The sequence below is a fragment of the Taeniopygia guttata genome, chromosome 10 (genome assembly GCF_048771995.1).
Source record: "Taeniopygia guttata chromosome 10, bTaeGut7.mat, whole genome shotgun sequence".
Classification (NCBI taxonomy): domain Eukaryota; kingdom Metazoa; phylum Chordata; class Aves; order Passeriformes; family Estrildidae; genus Taeniopygia; species Taeniopygia guttata.
The window spans coordinates 11,498,051-11,515,903 of NC_133035.1; the positions used below are offsets into that span (position 1 = coordinate 11,498,051).

General features: G+C 37.0%; 1 protein-coding gene across 2 annotated transcripts in view; it reads left to right on the plus strand.

The window, feature by feature from the left end:
* Nucleotides 1-5,734: 5,734 nt before the first annotated feature.
* Nucleotides 5,735-17,853, plus strand: part of SH3GL3 (SH3 domain containing GRB2 like 3, endophilin A3) — a 56,344-nt gene continuing 44,225 nt past the window's right edge. For both annotated transcript variants that reach the window (XM_072934143.1, XM_032750281.3), the window contains exons 1-6: nucleotides 5,735-5,803; nucleotides 7,943-8,023; nucleotides 12,445-12,550; nucleotides 12,803-12,874; nucleotides 16,244-16,357; nucleotides 17,375-17,461. The gene's annotated coding sequence lies outside the window, so the exon portion shown is untranslated. The remainder of the gene's footprint in view (nucleotides 5,804-7,942; nucleotides 8,024-12,444; nucleotides 12,551-12,802; nucleotides 12,875-16,243; nucleotides 16,358-17,374; nucleotides 17,462-17,853) is intronic.

A 17,853-nucleotide genomic window follows, 5' to 3' on the forward strand; every position in this document is an offset into this window, starting at 1 on the left:
CCAAAAGATGTAGGTGTTCAGGGTTTTACAGTTCCATCCTGAAAATGGCTCACAAAACACCTCTGACTATGTCTCATCCGTCAAATAGCAAACAATGAAAATCCACAGCATGAAATTGCACCTTGTGGAGCTTCTTGTTGAAGGCAAAGAATGATAAAAGGAGGGGAAACGAGCCGTTTCATTATTGAAACAATTGGAGTAACTAGTCTAAAGATCCTCCATCTACTCTTAAAATACTGTTTCTATTCCAGCATAAAATGTAAACCCCCCACTGCTCTAGGAGTAAATCTGTTCCAGATTCACATGGCAAGCAGTGCTGTGTTCAGTTGTAGAGTAGGTTTCTAAGCCACGGTAATTTCAGTGCCACAAGGAACACAGACTATTAAGTTGTAGAACCTGGCTAATTCACATCAGTAGTTCAAAGCACCAATGTCTATTACTAAAATTTGTAAATTAGTAAGTTATCAACCAGCATAGCCCATTTTCACGATTTTCCCATGAGCATTAATGATATTTGATGTTTTCCTAAAGTCTGCTCCTGCAGGCTAGTGAGTAGATGCAAACTTTAGCTTCCATCAAAAAAGAGTTCTCACCTTTATGGTTAGAGATAAAACATGAAAACATGAGCCAGCTGAACCCTGGAGTATCAAAAACCAGAAGGCAAATAGGCAGAGCCCAAAATTTATTTATTTATTTTGTGAAGATTTGGCAAGCATACGCTAATCTTTTGATATTTGATGGACCACTTTATGGTTTTTAAACACCTGTAGTTAGCAATATTGAACTGGCACAGTATGAAACAGAAGTTCTCTCCAAATACCATTGTACCAGGTCCTGATTTTGCAAGTCGATAAACACCATCCAGTGGGAGCTTACGGCACTGTGCAAGTTTGAACCTTTATTTAATAGATGCAGGTTAATATTAATTATTTATTAAAATATAGTGTAAAATATTCCTTTTTTCCTGTATAGAATTAAAGTAATCCTTGTAATATGAAACCTTAGCACAGTTCTCTAATTTAGCACAGCACATAATTATGGAGTTAAGCACGTGTGAAAACGCTGATTCAGCTTTCTTCTTCTGTGTGTGCTGAGAACTAGTGAAGAATCTCCAATTATTTAAAAGTTTATTTTATTATTCATTTAAGAACAAAACATGACAAAAATGAAAAGGACATTGAAAGTATTAGAGGCACAAATCCTATGACTTACTTTCTTTCATGTGAGAGATGCTCAAGCTCCTCTGAATGCATCCATGAACAAAATTATGAAATGTGTTTCTGTGTGTAGATCCAATTTTTGCAAATGATGAAGTAACAGATTTGTCTTTCTGAGTCTTGGTGACCTAGTGGAATATGGCTCATTTTCCTTCAGGATCATTGCAGTAATCTCAGCTAAAACCTAACTTCTGTCAGAATAGAGGATTAGACAAATTGGCAGGTGGTGATAGATTCAGAAGTTAAAAGGAAACAAACTGAGCAGCAGGATAAAATCATGGCAAAGTAATTAATATTCTGTTTATATTTTCAAAGAAGAAACAACAGGAAAGGAACAGATGCCGGTTCAGATTTGTGGACACTCCCAGGAATTTTTTGCTTTAGGTAAAACAGTAAGAACTGCCCAGAACCTGTGGGACTCAACTGGCCATTCTGGGGAAAGAAGTCAGATTGCACTGAGACACAAGTCCCACAGAAGGGTGCCATTTAATACACATGTGGTTGCTTCCTGCACAGAGCTGCTTCTCAGCTCCAGATGTGCTTGTGGGAAAAAAAAAAAAAAGGAAAAAAAAATCACAAGGGAACAACTAGAATTTAGAAATTATAATATAAATTAAAAGTGATATCAGAGCTATTGGGAGTTTGTTTAAGGCAAATTTTAGTCTGGCATTGTACCATGGGTACCTTAACACACCTGAAGATATATAGCCCAAGAGCTACAAGGGAAGACAGAACAATCATGCAGCAATCAGGCATTTTTACAAATACCACACGGGGCATATGGCAGAGAACAAAGATTATTGTGTGCATAGTACTTACTGCCAATCCAGTATTCTTTGAGAGGCTGATTGGGAAGTCAGATGATGCATAAGGGACTGGGTTTATATCAAAATATGTAAGGTTTTGAAGACCTTACCAAAGACAAGAGAAATCATAAAAAATGCTGGCCCTGGTGAGGGCTGCTGTAAAATTCCCAGCTGCCCAAGGTGGATCAGATTGCTCAGTAGTGATTGTGTCCCTGCAGCTCTGCAGAAGTTGAATACCTTCAGTTTCACCCTGTTGGTCACAGTCTTGATCTAGTGAGAGCTGAATCTTTGTTTTTTTTTTTTTTAATAATCTCAGAGTGCTTTAAAACATATACCCATCTGCAGCCTTTCCCCTGTAGTGAGCAGAACTACATGTGCATCTGATTTTTGTGTCTATACAAGCAACATTAAAATAATTCTACCAGTTTTTTTAAATTTATCAGTAGTTTTATTTAGGCCTGTAAGTATATAGTGGTTGTATCTGAATATCCAAGCAGAGGTGATTTCAAGCAGAGAGAAAGAGAAATTATTGCTTTTCTCCTGTGTAGCAATTTATATTGAAGTAGGATTTTCTTCCCCTCTAGTGAAAAGATAAAAAAAGTTCATATATCCGTGAAAGGAATTTTGAGGCAAGATGTCTTACAAAATTGCCTCTGAAGATTCAAAAGGTGAGAATTTTACCTGTAATTTCACATGTATTTAGGGTGAAACTCCCAACAAAACAGAACTGTGACACCCTGTCAGTGAGGTGTGGTCTAAACACCAGGCAGGGACAAAGCATTTGGCTAAGGCACAGCTGTGGAGCCTGACAGGGATGTTCAGTACCTGTTTCTGAAGAATTTTCTAGGTGAAACCCTTTAACCAGTCTGTGTCTCAATCCCTTCACTGGTAAGATATGGATCATATTCCCCAACTACATGATGAGTTAAATACCACATCACCCTTAACACTTGTACTGCTTGTAATCATTCACTGTGAGATCACAGACTCTTGCAAGGTAAAACATAATCCAAAAACAAGGTAATCCATGCCAAAGCTTTCCATGCAGTAGGAATACCCAGTATTACTCATTGGGAATAAATTTCCATTCCAGCCTATTTCAAATGTCCTTGCAATGCTACTGTCATGCCATCTGAAGTTTCTTATGGGAGTATGAATTTCTTTGCAATAGATTTTAGCATGGAACTACAAGGAATTCTTGCCTAGAAGAGGGAACTTGTTGATTTTCATGTCTATCAATCCAGTGTAGCACTCATAACATGGGTTTATTTAAATGAACAGATTTGGTTGTTAAGGCAGCAGGGTGTGTTTGCTTGTTGTTTTTCTGTGTTGTTGTTTTATGTTAGGTGGTGAACCATAAAATATTTCAGGACTTTTAGCTATATATTTTAAAGTTAACTGAGTCTTTTAGAGTAAGCTAAATTTCTCTAAGATGTCATTACATTTATTTTTGAAGTCTTCAAATTTTCCTCCTTTTTTAATAAGAAACATAAAGGGACATTAAAATCAAATTTGATTTGTACTTTTTAACTGTATTGTTTCTATGTAGTGCTCTTGCAGAGCCTAGATATATACATTTTATATATTATATCCTTGCAGAATTCCCACTGTGTAGTACATAGGCAGAATACATAGGGCATAGAGGAGAGATTTACATTTCTCCCCCTTTATTTGTTAAGAATTTAACTTGCTTTTAGCTGCAATGTGCATAACTCTATGCTATATAATATCAAAAATATGTTATTGAAATCAAGTTCCCCTAGCTGTGCAGCATACTAAAGTAGAAAGACAATAATTTTTCTTTTGCTAACACAGTTCTTTCTAACCCGGTGACCCAGATCCCAGTGAGTTTCCGTAAGCTCAGAAATATGATTTCACAGAACAGTGTGTACATTGGTACTAGTTCTACCTTTTAAAATTGTATTCCTTATGGATGGTATTTTCATCTGTTTGGTTGTATATTCTTTCTGTTTGTTTCAAAGCAAAGCTAAGATAATAATAATTATTAATTCATCAGCATGGCCCTAATTGATTTCTCATCATCCTTCTACTAAACTTTTCAAGAGAATTTAAAAATGAATTTGTTATTGAAAAATTATTTTAGGGCATCATCCTACAGCATAAGAACTAGATTTAAAGGATATTTGCCCAAGTTAAATAAGCAGAATAACAACAGACAGAAGATATTTCACAGTAAATTGGAAGGAAATCAGTAGGAGCTAATTGATTTATAAAATAAATTATTGGAATGGTTTTTAAATAAATTATGAGCAGGTCTACTAAAGCTTATAAATAAACTCCATACCCCTCTAGATAGTTCCAACAGGCTAATCTTAGGAAACGAAGTATCAGTAAATCAGAGCAAGGATGGTGTAACATTGCATGGATGGACATCCCCTAATATTGGCACTTACCAGATGTTATTTCATTTATGGAAACTAAATTTCAGCACAGAGAGCACTGCACTTTGCATAGTGACAAAATGCTCAATGTGCCATTCCAAAAAGGATGTGTTTTTAGACTTCCAGGGAAACTGCAATAAACCTCCCACTCGCTGGAGGTCAGGAAATCTAAAGCTCATGGAAGTGCTACAAGTTTTGCATTGAATCAGCTTTTCCAGAAAAGTTGGAACAGGAGGATGTGTCAGGGAGATCTGAATAACCCCTTTGAATCAAATTCTACTGGATACATTTGCTGAACAAATTGTCACCAGTTTCTCTGGAATTCTATGGATTGATTTGAGTCCTGCTCCAGTAGATGTTCAACATGGCTTCAGTGGCTGAGTGAGTTTCCATTTAGGGTTGCTCAGTTTAGTAGCAGGCAGAGCTTCTAATCCCTGTGGAGCTGCTGTTAGCCATTGGTTGACCTGAAGTTCACAGGAGTTGGCTTTAATTCAGAGCCTGGTTTGCTCTGCCTGGTTTGCTGCTTTGGGTGGGTTTTGTTTCAATTTGGCCAGTCAGTTAAACTGCTTTTTCTTGATTTTTATTTCTTACTTTTGAGAAAATCTGGTTTTAACAGTACTTTCAAACACTCCTTCATGATCATGCTATTTCTTGTGCAGATTGTCTTTAGGGTTTGGCCAGGGCAGTAGGGAGGGCCAGGGACAAGAGGAAGGGCAGGGGGAAGCAAGGGTGTGCTTTCAGTGTGGCTTCTAACATCAGCATGTTTTGTTCCTTGCTTAAAAGGAATAATCTAAGTGTCCAGGCAGTGTGCAATTAAATTCCAAAGGTACTGAAGGGAACATTCCACATGTTTTTAATAATGACCCTTAGAAATTTAATGTGACCTTTTTTTGTAGTATCATTTGGATCTGGCAGTCTAACTTTTGATTAGGTTGCAGAAGGGTTGCGTTTTATATCAGAAAAAAAAAAATGTCTGTATTTGGCTTGCAGAAAAGTACTTGAAATCTGTGTGCAATCCTCAGTAAAGAAAAATTTTCTTTTATGAATGTAATATTTAATAAGCAAATACATTTCATCTGCTTTATAACAAGGAGAAAAATCTGAGATATTTTCTGGGAGTATTTCTCTATGTTCTTACTGCAGATTTCTCTGTATTTATCTTAGTGGGAACTACTAGTTGATGGGACAAAATGTGATCGCAGGATCTTTTAGCTTTAGAAGGTCCTATTCAGTATTCCCCATGTGTGAAAATCTCACTAGCTGGCATTACAAGGGCAGAATCTTAATGCACTTCTTCGGGTTTGCTCTGTAGAGCGTTGGTTTGATGTGGCCTCTGCCTTTTCACTGGCTAATCGAGGTCCACTGGGACTGCAGATGGGTAAGTAGCTATTTCACTTATCTTGTACATGTCCATATACAAAGATACATGGTTACTTACCACGGAGATGGACAGGAAATAACAGTGAGGGGGGAGATCCTTACCTCATTAGTAACATTACATTTCCTATAGTGCATATTTTTCATATATTAAAAGTTAATAAGATGGTGTTAGCTTACAAGACTTAAAGAGAGATGTGATCATAGTAAATATGTCTAGAGTTTCAGAAAATATTACTAAGGTATTTTAAAGCATTTCCAGAATGCTTTCCTTCATATTCTTTATATGTCAAACAGTAGTATTTTTTTATTCCTTGTTTAAAGTCTAATGCCTGCAGCTACCCCAATAAAATTAATGTTTCTTATTATGTTGGATATAACAGTTACAGTTTGAGCCCCCAGTCTTGACTAAGGCTGTGGAGTAGCAGGGGTGGAGCAACACCTGTAGCAGGGTAGCTCCTCTAGAAGATATTGAAATGTGCCTGGACAAGACTCAGAGAAGTCCTGATGGATCCCTTTTATAGATAAGGAATTGACAGATTAAATTATACACTAAATTAATAACTAAGTTACAACAGAAGGGAACAAAATCTTTCTTTGGAGAAAGCTCTGTTTATCATTCCTATGGGTATTGTGTATGTTTTGCAGTGGGCACACTGTCAACCAAAGCTAAGTTTAACTCACACATAAAAGGTGCTTTGCTGGCATCTTTTCATTGCCATTATATCAAAATTACTGTAGCTCAGATGCTGTGGCTTCAAATTGCATCTTCCATATATGAACAGAATGCTGCTTGTAAGAACAGATAAGAACCAAGAATATAGTTGGCACTAAATAAATAATACTTAATATTTTCATCCTTTTATAAATAACTCCCTTGCATTCTTTCCTCAAGTTTACACACATACCTGGATGGGGTTCTGTTTAACATAGATATTTTTTCCATTGTTTAGAGAAAAGATATCGAGGGGAGAAGTTTTCAATTAAATGCACATACTCCAAGAGTTAGAAAGGTCAGTCACTTCTCAAGAAGCTTTGGAACTCCTATAAAATGCTTCCATGTATTTAAGTATCTGAAAATATGAAGCAAAAAATAGATTAACAAAAATGTCAAGAAAGAGGATTGCTCAGAGAGTAAAAATATAAGGAAAAACCTCATCAGGGAAGTAACTGGCATCATCTCAAGCCTAGCTCGGTGTGGGAGACTCCCAGCCTTTGCACACCATCTGCATTGCTGATTCCCTTTGTGCAAAAGGTAACTTTTGAGGAAGCTTTGGAGAAAAATCCAGTAAGCTGCAATAGCCTTTGTGTTATATTCAGGGTATGAACAGCTAATACTGGATATTTTTGTTAGTGCTTAGCATGAAGCACACTTCTTGAAGCTACCTGGACTGAGCTCCTTGCACAGCATCTGGCTGTGCAGTCAGCAGCTGAAATTGCTGTGAGGATGGAGGTGACACTACTCCCCTTACTGTCTCTCTTGCATAGAACATTGAGCACAGACTAAAATTCATCTCTTGTTTTGTGGGTGACTTTAGGTAGTTGGGCATAGAGGAGATAGAGCCAATTTCTGAAAAATTTCAGCAGGCGAAATAAGTCCCCTGATGAGATTTCTGATAAGATTTAAAGTATCTTCTGTAGCCTGTAGAAATGCTACTTTCACAGTTCTGTGATAGGTCTAGAAATTTTTGATTTTGCTGGAAGGTTTTTAATACTGAACAGAAGAAAGCTCTGAACTGATTTACTGAAAAAAGGCTGTCTTATGCAGTAGCCATTAAATTTACAAGGACTTTAACTTAACCTTTTCCTCTTAGTGTTGACATTGTATCTTGCCTTATTTTTACACAGTTCAGTGGAAGTTATGCTTGCAGCAGAATGCAAGCTCTTTGTGCATGTCAGTTTTGAAACATTTTCACTAGGCAAAGAAGTTTGAATCCCAAGAATAGGGAGTATGGGCTCACTACCAGAGTACTTTTACACAAACATTTAATTTGTTACTTTTCTGTTCTTTCTCTTTTTTTTTTTTTTAACTTCATTTATAGTCACTGTATTTGGTCTGCAGAAAAGTGCAGAAGTAATCAGAATGTTTATTTTATCACCAAGTTTGTATGACGTTTGCCGTAAACCAATTTTTTTTTAGGTTTCAAGAGAGTACAATTGATTAGATGCATATTTTCTGAATTATACAACAGATCACACCCAGCTGCACAGCTTTTCTCAGGTAAGTGATCTATTATATATTCCCCTTTTTCCTCCCTTCCCCGACTCCCTTAATTAATAAGGAAAACCAGACATCTATCTGCATGAGGCTTGTTTTAAAGTCAGTACATATATCCATGGAAAATAAATATCTAGTAACTAGGATTTATCCACTGGGGCCCAGCTCTAATAATGAATTTGAAATAGGATTTTCTTACTACAGAAAAAAAAAAAATTCCTCAGACTCAAAGATAAATCAAAGGAAAGTGGCACCCCGGTGGACCAGACAGCCCATTGGCAGCGCAGTCACATGAAAGCCTCAGAGGTCACTACCTCAGTATCAGCAAAGCTATTTGTAGAGCTCACTGTGGAGTTTCACATCGTGGCTAAATCAGAATACTTAATAACCTGGCACCCAAATTTCACATGTTGCCAGCTTCAGTCCTTATGTGGACCTTCCTTTCACTGCTTTGGAAGCTTCCCCTTTGAGTTGGAAAACATGGATACACAGTCCTATGTTTTGACAACTCAAAAAAAATTAATTTAGAACCAGCATTAAACTGTGTGGATGTACAGGTAGGTGAATTTTATTGCAAAAAGCATGCTGGCTACATCTACAGCAGATACTTTGAAATGAGAAAGACGAGATAACTCTAACGAAATCTTAGATCTAAGTGCTTTTCTACCAGTCTATGATACAACTAGCCATTACAGGATTTTCTTCAGAAGCCAACATTTTTAGATCATTAACTGTTTATAAGTAAAGTATCTGCTTTGCATGTTTTTTTGGGGGGATTTTAAAGGATGTTTTGGTTTCTTTTGGGGGAATGGAAATGTAGGTCAGACCCTTGAGCCCATTCCCACACACATTCTCTTTTCTACCCATCCATTAGTTTTGATTTTGAAAAGTTGCAATGGGATTTTCTGAAATTTCTGAATTTGTGTCTCATGTCCCTGTTCTAATGTAAGAAGAGCCTCCCCATCCAATTTGTATCTCCCAGAAGCCAAAAATGCTGGAGTGATGGCCTGTCCTCACTTTGAAAAGAGACTGTGGTGCACTGCAGGAGATGTAGTTCGACAGGAATGTTCAATCTATACAGCAGATCAGGAGCCAAGAAATACTTGAACAGAGCTCCCACGGCTAAGCAGGGCTCTGAGCACCTCACTTAATCTGCAGTGTGACCACTCCCCACCTGTAAATTGACACACACTTCCTTGTTTCACAAAGGCTTCAAGAGGATAAAAATCTGTGAAAGTTATGAGATTCTCAGATACTGTGATAAGTCCCAGGATAAACAAATGTTGAATGCAAAACAGCAGCTTGCATGGTACATATTCAAGGGCATGTGGAATGAATTAGAAAATGAAGAGAGGGAGCAAAAGCATGAGGATGGGAAGAAGCAGAAGGGAGGAAGGATAGACAGAAACACTGCAAGTCAGGCAGTGTCACGGGAAGCTATGGGAGAATTACACTGAGTCCTGCACACTTTGAGTTCCAACTGCAAATGTTCTTAGAAGTGTATATAAAGCAAACTGAGCCAACAGCTTACTAAATGAGGTTTTTTGCAAAATTCCAATGTTGACATTTTTGTGAAGTGACCAAAGGTAACTCCCAAAGAAGGGGTCTTACTGTGTGCATTTGGAGCATGAGTGGAGATATTAAACCTAGGTTTTATTTAATATCTCACAATAATCTTTTTTGGAGGGAGAACAATATAAGTGGGTTAAGATAATTAATTTTCTGTACTGTGCCCTGCCAGTGGTGTGAGGGAAAAGGCAAGTTTGGATATAGACATGTGTGGATCTGTAAATAATAGGCAATAAGGCCATACACAATTCCTTAGGTGCCTTTTTGTTGTTGTTGTTGAGAGTGCATACTGTTCACATTCTGGGAACAGATTATTGGATTATTTTTTCTGACAATGGAATATAAAGATAAACCATTCACTCATTAAAAAATCAAATTCATTTTTAGAACTGCAGGTTCAGCAAAATGACAGACCAGTTAGAGAAGCTGCTGCTGCTTTTCCAAGAACTGAAGAGTGGTCAGTAAAGAAGAGAAAAAGCCATTTGGCATGGCAAGAAAGAGGTGACAAAACTCAGAGGAGAAAATGTAGGATTCATGTATAGAAAGCTTTAATACAGTGATGCCAAGTAGATGGTTTTATCTTAGTGGAAAGTGTGGAAAGCCTGCCATTAGGATGGGGAGTGTGTGTCCTGTTTGCTCCAGAACATACTGCATGTGATCCATTCCTGTGCAGCAGGACAAAACCCCCAGCTAAGCTTTCCAGAAAGGATTTCGGCAACGCACAGTAATTTATGCTGGCTTTCTGCACTAGAGGTCAAAATTGCCACTGGTCATACTAATGACAAGCCCCTGCTCGACTGCAGTAAAACAACAGTGGCTGCAGATGAGCTGTGCTGATATTGCAAAACCTCTTTGAGCAGCAAGGAATGAGCCTTAGTGTAAAATGGAAGGAGCTGAAACAGATAGCAGTTCGTGATTTGCTGAGGAATGTCTCAAAGTCACTCTAAGGTATCTAATGCTCATACCACTTACACTAGGCTGGGCTGCCTTAGAAGCAGATTTATATTTGTTGTTTTTTTCCCCTCTTTGCAGTGATTCACTTTCTTCTAAAAGCAAAGGCTCTTAAGAACTAACTGGCTTAGGTACTTCTCTGTGTCCACTTTGCATATACATGCATTGGAGGCATCATCAGCCTCATGATACCCAAAATATCCTTGATATTTATAAACTTCAGAAGCAGATTTTAAAATGCTATTTAGATGGTGTTTGAAATCCTATTAGGCTCCTCATCTGCATTTCTGTGTCTAGATTCCATTTAAAATCTGATGCTAGAAGCCCATGTGAGACTTGAAATAGAACTTTAAAAATATAGTTTTTATAGTCTGATCTTAATGAAAAGTATTATATTTTGAAATTCTTCAGGCAAAACTGTTAAGATAAAAACAATCTACAACTGAAAATAGTGACTTTATGTTGCATTTTGAAGGTTCTCTCTGCCGGTCACCAAGCATGGTAGATTTTGTGAGGCAAGATCATAAGCCTAATGAAATTAATAAAAACTCTTTTTTTTTTCAGTGAGCTTCACATCACACCCTTCACTGAAGTATATCCAGATAAACTCACACACTGCTTACTGCATTTTATTTGAATGAAAGTGAAAACTAATGCAAGTGTCAAGAGAAAAACAGCTAAAAATTAAATGGGTAATAGACCTGCTGAACAACTGATGAAGGAGGTAGCTAAGTACCCAGAGAGGTTTGGAAGGAAAACAGCAGGTATTATTTGAATAAACATGTTTAAAATAATGAAATGTGTCTAAGGTGCGTACAAGAAGTCCAGAAAGCCAACAAAGGGTTTTAATGATAGATAAAGTTCAAAACACAATATTCTGAAATATGTTGTCAAAATCCTTTGGTAAAAAAATTTATAGATTCTAAATGGCCTGACACATCTTCTCATCAAACAAATGAAATACAATAGGCATATACTTTCCCATACCTTATGACTTCTCTTCCTCACATCTGTTTTTCACAGTGGTTTTTAATTTTAGGATTTCATCACCACCATTCCCCCTACCCTCCTGAAGCAGGCAGTGGGAGATCACTGCCATCTACAGATAGGAGATAGTATCACTAATATTAGAGCAAATTGTTGGAACAGTTTCATGCTGGAACTTTTTTCTCCTTTTCCCTTGAGCACTTGTCTCCTCAACCCTGCCTTCCTCTTAAAAAAACCCCACAAAGTCACCCAAAACACGCTGTCATTTCTTTGGCACCCTGATCATAATCACCCTCATTAAAGAAAAAGCATGGTACTTTAAGTATCTTAGAAGCCCTGTAATGTTTCAAGTCAAAGTTGAAAGAAAAAAGCGAAAAAAGTAGGATTCACAAATGTGCTTTCCATTACTTATTATATTTGTCAAAATTTAGTATACATATCAAAATTATAAATGACTTTTCTCTCAGAAGGCAGCTGAGAGAAATAGCAAACTGTGGATATTTGTGTAGATGGATTAAGTGGGTACCTGCTTTCCACATTCCACTGCCTGGGTCATAATTTCAAAATGACACATCAGGAAAGACAAGCAAGTATGGCACTGTAGGAACAGCAGAGATACAGCTTAATCTCAATTTAACCTCTGTCTTTTATTTTCTTCTTCCAAAGAAGGGATTAAGAAAATTGATAAAGCTTCATATTATTTTTATTTATTGTAGAAGAACTACACATCTGCAGCCTATCAAAATTCATTACAATTAATATAACTTAAAAAAAAAAGAATAAAATTTGTTATTTCAAGCCTGTATCTTCTGTATCTAGATAGAAAGTAACAAAATTGTAACAAAAATGTTTAGCAAACATGTCAGATATAATTCATTAAGACACGGCATTCACTATTTTTTAACCTCTTCCAATAGGTGCTGTTCCACCAAATTCTTGAAGTTATTGCCTATCTGACAACATTAAAAAATATTAGCATCACAGATTTGACAAATTAAAAGCAGTCCAGTGTCCCCATTAAGGGTAAGTGATTTGGCAGCTTGCTTTTCCATTTCTGCCATCTTATGCTTGACACAGTAAAGAAATTGATGGGCAGAACCAAAAAGAACCTATTTCCCTCTGAAATATCTAAGTGTAGGATTGGGCTCATTTAAATTATTTTTACCTATGAACTTGAGAATTTAGGTCTGCAAGAGATCACACAGCTGTAATATTTAGGTTAAAAAAAAAGGCAGAAGAAAAATATAGTAGAGTTAATGTAATTTGTAATTGCAGGCGTTTTCATTTGCTGTCTGCCCAAATAGTCTCCTTCATGCACTGGAGAAATGCTTCTTATTTGCTTTCCAGGTGAGAGAATTTCCTTGGCTTGTTTGTCCTACTGTCTGTCTATCACCCTAGCAGCCAGAGTAGAATTCTGCTTGGAGTTGGGAGTCCATTGCAGCACGATAATATGATTGCTTCAAGGAATGTATTATTGCACTAGCAACACTAAACAAGTGTATTTTTGGACAAGTTCAAGGTATAAAAGCAACAGTTAATCTGGTCTGATCATAGGGAAGGAGAAATCTCTGACTCTGAAAACCTTTACCATCCTTGTTTTGCACAATCAGTTTCCCCTAGATAATCCTGTGCCCACTGAATTGCTGAAGATATGTCTGGTTTCCTTCAAAACTTCTGACAATTTGAACCCAGCTCATAAGAGCTACTTTCAAAAAATACTGCTGAAATTTAGGCCCCACCGAATTCAGAGGCAAAAGTCCTGTCAGCTTCAGTAAGGTCAGATTTTCATTTGTGATATTGATTCAGCTGCTACCTTTAAATACAACAACTTTAGGGTTGTTTCTACAGAAAGTCAGTGTCAGGTGTGTTTATTATTTTAAACCACACAATTTCTTTAGAAAAGTAAATATCTGAGTACCTTTACATTTCAACAAGCAAGTTAGAAAGTCTGACAGGAGGCATGCCTGTGTTTCACACATTTTAAACATATATTTAATTGAAATGGTTTTATGGAAACTACGGAATGAAAGCTGCTTTTTTCCCCCTTTTCCTCTCAAAGGGCGTTTCTATATGTAGCCAGGAGGTGGCATTCCTGGGTAACAGTTAAAGGAATTCGTATACACAATTTCTCTTTTGCATATGAGACAGAAAAAGGTCTCTTACTATAGTGGCAGTTAGTCAATTAACTGAGGCTTAAACTAATGCAATAAATTTGCTTTATATAGTCTTTGTTTTACGAGAAGTGGCAGACTTATCCAGTAGTAGACATTAATCTTCATGATGAGACAGCAGGGATCTGGCAAGTTGCATCCATCTTCCTGTAAAGTATTTGACAGTAAAAGTCCTTGTCTTCAGTTACGTCGTTTTGTTCCTCCAAATAAGCCAGTTTGCAATAATTCATTGACCACAATTTTGCCCACTATAATATTGTTATAAGAACAGTTAGGAAATCAGAGGGGGAAAAAACCCAGTTGAATTTTATCCAGTCAATGAATCTTAATCAGATTTTTCAAAGTCTGATCATTGCCATTTGTGATCCAGTTGGTCTATGGAGTATTGCCATATTTAACATCTGTGTCACATCATGCCTTTCCTGTTGCCTCATTGATCAACAGACAACATGTGATGTTTCCCAGATGTTCAAACACGGCAGATCCCAAAAGACCTATTAAATTACACTGAAAGCAAAACAACATCTATGTTGTAGAAGTTTTGTTAAATTCATGTATGCCTGAATATTCACAAACTTGCTACAAGATACTTACTGATATTCAAATTGCTTTTACAAATCAGTCCAACTCTGAAATGTCCACATTGTGTATTATATAAGGACTCTGTGTCACAGAGTTGATAAAATTTTCTGTTCTGCAATATAAAGCAAGTTAAAATAGAATTAAGCATCTACTTACACATGGAGAAGATAAACCACTGGATTTTTTACTTCTATTTGTCTCCTCTTGCTACAGGGAGAGGAGACTATTTGTCTCCTCTCACTACAGGCAATGTGTCCTTGCAGATTTTTACTCAGATTTATTGATAATTATATATATTTTTTTCTCAGATAAAGCTGAATAAATAATGATTTTTTTAAAAGTCTGTGCATTGCATTCTCTAAGCAAGTCAAGGCAGTATATGCTATTCTTCAGTGTAGCCTTTTTCCACTGAAAAACATCATTATAAAGATCAAGACTTATTAAGATATTACTTAAACCTTTTTTCTGTACCTGAATAACAGTGACATGAAATTCTAGATGGGATTTCAGACAGCAAATGTGATCCAGCTTACACCAGCATGGTACAACATTCTGCTTTGAAACAGAATGATACAGTAATTTTAACATTACTATGAATATCCATCACACCTTTCTGAAGCTAGTGCTACTCTTCTAGCAACAATTCAACTCCATATTTTGTGCTGGCATTTTCAGCCATGAGAGTCTCAGCATTTTCTGATGAACACAGGCAGTTATGTGCAGAAAATCAGTACCTTTATTTTGTCACCTATGAATCAGCAGCACAGAGAACTCCAGTGCAATCGGTTTAAATCAAAGCAACATTTCTCCACATTACTACAATGACTCATCAAAAGTTTATTTTGCCTTAGTCTTTAATAAGAAGGAACATAACTACTTTAAAAAGGCCACCTCAAAGAGAGATGTTCCTTCTGTGCTTATTGCTGATACCATCAACATTTGTTTTTCTCTTAAATCAAATAGGTTTTTACAATAGGTTGCTTCTTCTTCCCCAGAAAAGAGGTGAAGACATTTCAGTTCAGAAATGGCCCCATATTTATTTTTTTGTATTTTCCAATGTTAAAAAGGGTTTTTTTTTCCCAACCTGGCCTTTCCTGGTGGATTTGTTACCTTGCTGTAGCTCCACGAAGCAGCTCGGTTCCGCTGCTCAGCCCGCGGCTCTCACGGCTGCTCTGGAGCCCCACGCAGGGATCTGCTCTGGGGGATGCTGGCCCTGGAGGCAGCACTTCCACAGAGGATCCTCAAGCAAACAGAGCAGCTGCTCGTGGGAAGTGATGCTGCTGCACTGGCAACAATGAGATTCAAAGTTTAAGTGACGTTTTTTTCTGACTTGGTCAGAAAATGGAAATGTTTCCGTTTAGGGCAACAGACTTGTTCAAAAGAAAACATCTTACAATGGTTTGCCAAGTTGAAAGCTGTAGTGAGGAGGAAATAAAAATTAGTAGTACTGGATTAGTAATACTCCAATATTTTCAGTTTTGTCTCCACTATAATGTTGGACAGCCACATCTTTACTTGAATTTACACACATAGCTAATTTTTGGTGAGCAGTCTAGCTGCTTGTCTGAGAGCACTGAGTGCCCAGGTATATGTTAATTACAAAACCTTTTTTGTTTTAGTGATACCAGGAACAACATAGGCACCTCAAAGTTACAAGATCTCCAAGTTAGAGCTGTCTAGGTATATACATCCACATGGTATAATTTGCAAGATTAGGACTGCTAATTTTCAGAAACTTCAGAATGACAGCGCTCCATACACAAAAATGTAGGTTGTTGAATTTTTAAAATTAGAGTATCTACTTATGGTATGGACATATGTAACTTAAAAAAAAAATCTCTGTCTAGATTTTGAACTCACCTGAATCGTTTATATGTCTATGTAAAAGAAACACATAATTAGAATGATCTTTATTAATGGCATAAAACCTAACACACTTTTGTTTTGTTATTGACACTTGCAGAACAACAGCCAGAGATTTAGCAAAGTGATGACAGAAGGTATGTGCAGTATTACAGAGAAGCATGTGGAATACAAACACAGGAAGGAGACAAGAAAAGCGAGGATCTGCATAATGGTAAAGCAACACATATGGAAAGTCAGCTTGAGAAGAACAGTCACATATGCCAAAAATAATTCACTAGTTACATTTTGTTAGAAGATCTGGGGAGCAAACATAAGCATCCTAAACAAATGCAGTAGGTTAGCCAGAGTGTCTGCTGGCCCCAGGGTCACATATTCCTGCTCTAACTGCCAGCAGCATCCCTTTGGAATGAGGAGCTTTCCAAGTGCTGGCCCGTGCTGGCTGTGGAGGGAAAACTGTCTGTTCTTTTCCGTTTCTCATGATTTCTTATGAAATGTATACTGCAATGTAAAGCCCTTTCAGAAATACCTGAGCCAGTTGATCTGTGCAGAATGTGCTGATCTGCAGAATTGCTTGGTTATGTTCTAGAAACAAAAATGTAGTGTTGGCCTGCTCCTGCTCATGAATGTATCTTTGTGTGACCAATTCTTTTTGTTTAATTGTAAATACTTCTTTCATTTAAATATATAGAAAGGCTGCTAAAACAGTCACATGAGATAACCTTACCATCCTGGGCACATTTTGCAGAAGGATTTTCTTCTGTTCTTGTCACTGGGGTCATTTGCTGTTGGCATTGCTTGCACAGTGTCAGCTCCCAAGTTTGTTGTGTGAAATCTGTAAAATAATGAAATGGATGACATTTGGGACTGATTTCACCAAGTGTTCTAGTCCTTTGGATCTCGCTCTGGAACACTGTTTTATATTACTTCTTTTGCTTGGGTCAAAACTTAAGAATCAGTGTCACTTGAGTTTAGCAATCCCCTCCTTTTTCTAGAATTGCCAAACTAGGTGAATCTGACCCTGCTTTATTTTGAAGGCTTTCTACAAGTTTGCCAACTGTTCTTTCAAATGGCATCATTTTCCTAGAGGATCATCTTTTCCAAATGTTGTTTTCTAAACAACAATTTGCAAGTATGCTCTCTTCCTGTGACCAAAACCACAGCCTATTGCTGCAGTTTTGACAACTAACTTGAAAACTAACTAGGTAATCTGCACTGTCATTACATACAGATAATCCTTACAGACCATTAATGGATATCACACCACGTCTCAGAGTCTTGATCACTGTTGTTTGTAGTTGCTCTTGCCCTGGATCAGGTGAGTACATCCAAAGTCTCCTTCTAATGCCTTGTATTGAAATGTATTGCATGATAAGCTGATACACAGTAATTTATCTTTTTCTTAAGGCCTAAATATTAAAAAAGAAAAAAGCTTTAATAATGTAGTCAGCATGGCCCAGAATCAAATACAATGAAATTTCATTGCAAACTCATCTTTACTCCCTTTTTTGATGTTTTCTTTTATGGCAGTAACCACCAAAGACCCAGATTATATTTCAATGACAGTTTTCATTATCTTTAAGAGACATTCAAACGAATGTGAATGTAGTTGGCTTCAAATTCCAAGTAAATTCAAATGCTAAGGTGCCTCTATATAATTTTAAAAATACCTCTAGTTTTCATTTTGCTGGAAACCTGATACTTCATGTG